The sequence below is a fragment of the Puntigrus tetrazona genome, chromosome 19 (genome assembly GCF_018831695.1).
Source record: "Puntigrus tetrazona isolate hp1 chromosome 19, ASM1883169v1, whole genome shotgun sequence".
NCBI lineage: Eukaryota > Metazoa > Chordata > Actinopteri > Cypriniformes > Cyprinidae > Puntigrus > Puntigrus tetrazona.
This window is the reverse complement of record NC_056717.1, coordinates 12,911,695-12,918,740: the sequence shown is the minus strand read 5'-3', so window position 1 is coordinate 12,918,740 and position 7,046 is coordinate 12,911,695. Positions and strand designations below refer to the sequence as shown.

The following is a 7,046-nucleotide window of genomic DNA, read 5'->3' as shown; positions in this document are numbered from 1 at the left end:
TTTATATCTTTAAATGGATTTAAAGAATTGAGACCCTTTTTGATGTAGACACATTGAGAGCGTTTTGATTAGCAGATGTGGTCAGCTGTGTGTTATTTTTTTCTCCTACGTTTATATTGAAAGAGGAACATTCTGTTTTTGAATTCACACTCGTTTTCTCCACTTCCTCTTTTTAATATTAGAGGTAGACAACACCCTTTGCAATTCTGCAAGACGTCTTTATCATAAATATTATAAGTTCTGTTTTAATAAACAATATGCCTATTTTGTTAATCTCAGACTTAGAATATTGATGCGTTTCTGTTTGTGTTACTGTTTTAACCCTGAATCCTGTAATATTTGTTAGTGCGACTAATGGGTAGTTATAGTTCAGTTTAATTAGTCCGATGTTCCGCATCTTCACCGTCCAATAGTGTGGTTCTCTTCATTTCTAACGGCCTTCTGTTGTACGTTGTGGGCAGGCTTGAGGGAGGAGGCCTGAGGCAAGACTCCAGCTAATCACTTTCTAAGCAGCTTCTGAGTAATCCTTCAGTGCAGGAAGTTGTTTCTGCTCCATCAACAGATTCTGCGATTTCTTCACTCATTTTACGATAAATTTCAGATTTATGACCTTCCTTGGTTTCCTCTTTGTGCTTTTTTCTTTTCTTTCTTCTTTTAAGCCACAAGTAGTTTGCTAACCAGAGAGCGATGCTACAAGTACTTAACCGTCGGAGTAATTTGATCGCTTATTGATTTTTACGTGTTTCTTTTGGAGAAAAGGCTGCTGTGTTTGAAAAAAACGTTAAATGATCTTGCTAAATGACGATGTGATGGTCCACCCCTCTGAGTTCAAACTCTTGTTGTTGAGAATTAAGATTAGCAGCAGCCCTGGGCAAAGCCTATTCTCCCCTAAATCCGGGAGAGACGACTGTTAGCAGGGGCTTACATGCGCTAGCTCTTCACGCAGAGCGAAACTATCGCTAACTACATCTCTAGGAACATCGAGGCAGGCGTTTCGCGTTTGTCATGGTCTACACGACCCATTCAGGAAGTTTTTAGAGTTGGAAGTGGCAGAGGTTTTAGTCATGTACCTGCACTGCGGTGTTGTTGAGGATACAGATTCTCTGTCCAGCTGGTGGAACGGGAATGTGGCGTCACTTTTGGACAACCACAGGTGGCAGTACGCACAGACGGGCAATACGCTGATTCAGCTGCCAGGTAAAGCTTTGACGCTCATGGGCACATCTGATACCAACCCACCATCTGTGGATAACATCCTTTATTGGTGAAATAAGGGGTGTGACTTAGTTCAAACTTAGTTAGCCTAGCAAAATGATTAGCTGGTTCGGTTGAGTTGTAGATGGGGTTTTGTTTTGCAGGGTACGTGGAAACAAAAAATGTCAAACTCTTTGATGAAAATGCGGTACAAGTTTTATTTGCTACATGCTTAAATTCTAAAGGAATATAGACATATTTTGAAACTTTTGCTTTGTACCAGAATAGTTGAGAAGATTTTGCTTCTGTTGTAATTATATAAACTATATAGGGACCGTTTAGAGACAAATGACTGATTGATGAAGAATAATGGCATCTTTGCTCCTCCACATTGAGGTTGCTCTCCTGATGTGTCTGTACAGTATAATTGTCTGTAGTCCCGCTGTGATTTTAACTGCTGGGCTCTTTATTTTTATCCTCATTTTTCTCTCTCTCTCATCTAAATATCCCCTTTCGTTGTTCTAGCCTCATCTCTTTTTTCAACTAGTCATCCAACAAACTAGTCCGTTGGTTCCCAGTCCTGTTCCTGGCCAGTGAAGTGTTGTCTGATGTTTTCTTCCTAAATGTGCACATACGTGTTTGTGGTTTTGCTCTTGACAGGAGGAAGCTGGTTTGGATTTCGGATGACCTGTGCGTGTGTTTTCACTGATCAGATTACAAACTTTTTTTTTGGTTTTGCTGAGGTTCAGCAAGCTCTATGATTTGAGGTATTGTTCATGACCAGAGCACAAACAGTGCAGGAATAACACAATATTTGCCTTTTTTTATTATCAGTTTGCTGTATATAGATAATAGAAACTTAAAAATAGAGATTGAAAAGGTGTGTGATGTGTCTGTGGAAAAGGAGGAAAGGAGAAAAAAAAAAGCACAGACAGACTGATGGAGGAGGACAGAAATAGAAAGGTTGTGTCTTGAGGGTGCGACTCCCCTCTGTTTCTGTTTCTCTGTTGAAGTAAAGAGAGCAAGGCACCACATAGGACCCCCCATAGAGGTCCAAACTAAATTTAGGCAGACCAAAAACAGACAACATGCAAAGTATAACACTAAAGTTGTCAAAAGTTTGAAGCATATATAACTTTTTTTGTCATTGTACTCTGATGTTCAGTCTGAGTGAAAGAGTGTGTGTCTCAATCAGTCTCGTGAACTTTGAGCTGGTCCGGTGCTGCACATACCGCGACGTGGCATTTTTCACATTTACCAGTCTGCTGTGCTTCTGGGGAACCGAGGGTGGAAGTGCTCCTCACCCTTGATCGCATTACAGTATAGGAGAAACAGGCTTTGTGTTCACGCTTACAGACTCTCCCTTCACGCTTCACGCACAGCATTGACTGTAATGCAGCAAGCTGAAGTGACCTTTTTATTCAGTTTTCAACTGTGAGTACACTTGAGTCCTGTGCAGTTCACTGTGCCCTGTTTGGTAACGTGCCTCATAACGTTTAAAGTGGCAGCATGGTTGGTCCAATGAGAAGCTTGAGCTCTGATGTACACGAAAATAAAATGCATGTGCATTTGAGATGCATTCGGTATAAGATTGCATCAAAAACGGAGTTGGAATTTTGTGGCTTTTAGTTAGCTTCAAAGCCACCTGCTTGATGTTGTGCTCCTAAGAAGTTGACACAGTTCATTGTCAGTTTTAAAAAGATACGCCTGCTCAAAAACATTGTCTAATCTCATGATCTCTGTAAAGTACTTCCTTTAAATATACCTAGAATTCTGATGAGCAATAACACGTAGCAGCTTAATGGTTTCTTACTTAAGCATTAAGCAGTTATAAATTAGACATTAAATATATTTAATTTTATTTTTAATTGTACTACATTTTTTTAACATTATTTTGTTTTGTTATTTAAATTAAGTGTATATCTATATGTGTATGTATGTATATGTTTATACATATATATGTGTGTGTATACTACATTATTTTTATCTTATTTATGAATTGATTTAATCTTTTGAAAAGAGTTTTAATTTTTAACTTTTTATCCCAATAGACCCATTGTGATCAAGCAGTATTATTGATAGGTTAGACGTTTTTCCATTCAACACTTTATGATCCAGCTAGTTAGGACATGGTGTAAACCTCTCCGGTGGTCGTTCCCAGTGCTCCACCAGTGTCCTATTGGTTACATGTTCACCAGCTCAAGTGTTAACCCGGTTCTGCAGCTGTTCACAGGGTGATGGGTCAGGTCACATGGGTTGTCTTCTTGATATCTCAATTCTCTGGAGCATCTCAGGTTAATAGGCTAATTGCTGAGATTCAGACTCAAGCTACACCCCGATAAGAAGCCAGGTCGGCTGCGCTGAAGTGATTTGATCTGACCCGACTGTTGTGAGGTTACAAGCTACAGGGTGGAAATTTAAAACCTTGGGTGCCTATATCTGTTTTAAGCATGACTGCAGTTCATATAGTTTGAGGTTTAAGGGTAGCATCAAGCAAAACTATTTAATTTTATTTTCATTAGAGGATCTAACAGTACATACATCGGTTTTGATGTCACTGGTCACTATGGTTTCAATACAGCAGAAGGAAAAAAGTTGCTTTTTCTTTAAATTTTCATATGCTATTTTTTGTATTCATCCCCCTTTGCTATCAAAATGCTTGTTACGGATGTGAAGTTGAATAATTTGTTGAGTACATCCGTTTACCGATTCGCAAGACCCGTACCACAAAATTTTCAATACGTTTACTCTTTACACCCCTAATCTTCATTTCAATCCTGTATTGATTCTTACAATTTGCTCAGTGATGGATGTTATGCACTGCAGCAAGCCCAAATGTGTTATTCCCCAATGAATAGAAGCAAAATAGGAATTGAACAGTAGCAGGCCTCTTAACGTCAGCTCAGACCATTATGGCCACTGAGCTGTTCAGGATTCATTTGTCTTCTGCTCATTCAGCAGGACCAGTCGGAAATGAACGAACGAGTGACTCATTAGTTGTGTGAGGCCGGTGTGGGACGAGGATTCATTAATGTGCTCAGTAATGTGGCCGGCAAAATGAGTGATGTGATTAGCGGCTGCTACACACACAGGCACATACTCGTTGAACCTTTGACCTTTGTTTGCTTCTGTCTGACCCACAGTGAGCAAGCGTGATGGGGGAGGGGGAAATTCAGAGCAATCTGCATCCTCGTATGATTGGATTTATTCATGCATTTGTTCATCATTTAATTTGCATTTATGAATGTACAATATCTCGTTTGTGTGTACTGTTAATGAATAATGCACATAAATCCTGACCGAACGTATAGTTAACTGATGTTTGTGTGAATTTCAAAAACATGTTCACATTTCACTCCAGATTTGTAAGATATTTGTATTTTAAAATAAAGCTATTGTTGGAATTTAGCATTTTGACATTTTCCTGCAATCAGGCACATTTGGCACACATTCTCATTGTCGTGATAAACAGCAGAAGATAATTATCATTAGTTTACAATAATCGCATGCTTTACTTTTTGGGGGCAACTTTATGTTTTTGGTCAAATGCAAAACTATAATGCTGTGAAATTTTACTACAGTTTATTTAACACAACCGTTTTTCATTGTAATATTTTATTTTTAAATGCATTTTAATTATGAGATGGCAAAACTGTCTTTACTGCTTGCCTTGGATTTGAAATACTTTGCAAGTCACATATTAGTATCTTTTTTTCCTTTTTTGCTTGATCACCCTGTATTTCCTTTTTCCAACTAAATCATTTACTAACTCTGTTTCCTATCTGCCATTTACATCCGTTACATTGTCTCTCGTCACCGTAGTGTTGATCCGTGTAGCCGCTCTGCTGCCATCTACCAAAAATCTGATGCTCTGCTGTTTAGATGTAGAGTGAACGTGAAGCAATGCTCGTTTCAGATTGTCAGATCGTTACTGTTGTTATCTCAGGTCATTACTTCTTCAGTATCAGGAAGATCAGGAACCTATTACCTGGAAAGAGTGAGGCTATATTTTCTGACATGTTTTCTTGTCCGTTTCCTCCTGAAACCTGATCTGAAAAATAATCACCTGTGAGAGAAAAAGGTTAGGCTCGGAGGAACTCACTGATGCGTTGATACAGATTGAGACCGCTGTGCATTCTTCCTTCTTTTTAGCCGTTTGTTTCGAGTGACCTTAAAACTCACCCACGATTCACCTTCCTGTCACTAAAGAAGAGGTTCGTTGTTACCACAGTGTCCTTTTGAAGTTTCACTTCTAAAAAAACTGCTCATGTTATTTTTCCCCCCAGATTCCTTAGTTCTTTTTCCACAGACTGTGAATTCCCAACCACATTTAGAGCTCTTCCAGCTCTGGGAAAAGAATAGCTGTCTGATTTTCTCCAAGCGTAATGTCTCTATTTGTTGAAGTGGTTTGTTGTATTTCTGTGGTTTGGATGCTGAATTGATGGATTTTAGACGTTAGTGAAATATCCAGTTACCCTGCATGCAAAGCTTGAAGGACGGCGACACTGCTGTGAAATGGGATTCATTTTGGTGAGATAATATGTTTGGAATGGTCATCTCCTGCACGAGGCACTTCAGATGTGAGATGGAGGTCATTTCTTTGTCTTCTGTCATTGGTGAGGAAATGAGTAGATTAATGTAAGATCTATTCGATAAATGAAATTGTTAGCCTTGCCGAAACCCCAATTTAAACCTAGAATGATTAGTTTTACACAGGTTGTAACCCTGTGTGTTTTAGCTACAGTTTAATCTGACAGACACCCAGGAGTGTCCCAATTACATTATTAATTCGCTAAAATAATACCTCTTTATTATATGACAAAATAATTAAACACATTATTATTAGTAGTAGTATTATTAATATTAGTATTATTATAATTAAAGATTTTTAAATATGTATAAAATTTTTCTTTACTATATGAATTATTATTATATGAATTATTATTATTATTATTATTATTATTATTATTATTATTAATTATTATTATTATTATTATTATTATTATTATTTATTATTATTATTATATGAATATATGATATATAAAATGTTTTAATTTAGCTTGTGTGTGTGTTTCTATGGACTACAAGGGAAGCGCATCTGCTTCAGTCTTTGGAGTCATATTGTGAACCGTTATTAAATGGGCTCCCTCTCTTGTTCGACTGCAGTGGAGCTCACTTACACACACACACACACACACACATCATTACATCATCCAGCTGCAGAAGTGAGAACCTCATTTGGCCTACCGTACCAAGGCCAGTTCTTCTCAGGGAAGAGCATGGACTCTCTTCCTCACACACATGAAATACTTTACACTTTTTTTTATTTTATTTAAACATTGTTATTTAAACAATTTGTAAATTTTTGTATTTTATGACTTGATACATTTGTTAACTTATAGATAAATCATAAATAAATTACTTAATGTTTGTTACTTAAAATATCATGAATAATATTAAGGTTAATATAATATTACTGCTATATTTGCAAAAACAGATAACTCCTGTTATGATAATAAAAACCATAATTCAATTTTTTTTTTTAATGTTGAAATGCCCTTTTTTCAAATCAGAATAACCTGACTGCAGTTTGATTGTGCATTCTCAATGAAAAACAAACAGAAGTTATTGGTTTTTGAAAATGAACTCTTCATATAGTCATGTATGACTCTCCTTCTTCTGCATTTTAATGTAAATAACTCATATCATCCACAGAGGAAATTCAAGCAGGTTTTAAAATGCGTAAGGGTGAATGATTTGATGTCCTGTATATTCTTTGGAGGAGGTATTTCTGTAAATAATCAGCAGAAGCCTACATGCTTTCAATAGATCACGTGGTCTGAGGTGCACAG

At 37.2% G+C, this 7,046-nt stretch overlaps 1 protein-coding gene across 6 annotated transcripts in view; it reads left to right on the top strand.

The window, feature by feature from the left end:
• Nucleotides 1-7,046, top strand: part of trioa (trio Rho guanine nucleotide exchange factor a) — a 79,223-nt gene that overhangs the window by 23,307 nt on the left and 48,870 nt on the right. The gene's annotated exons all lie outside the window — the stretch shown is intronic.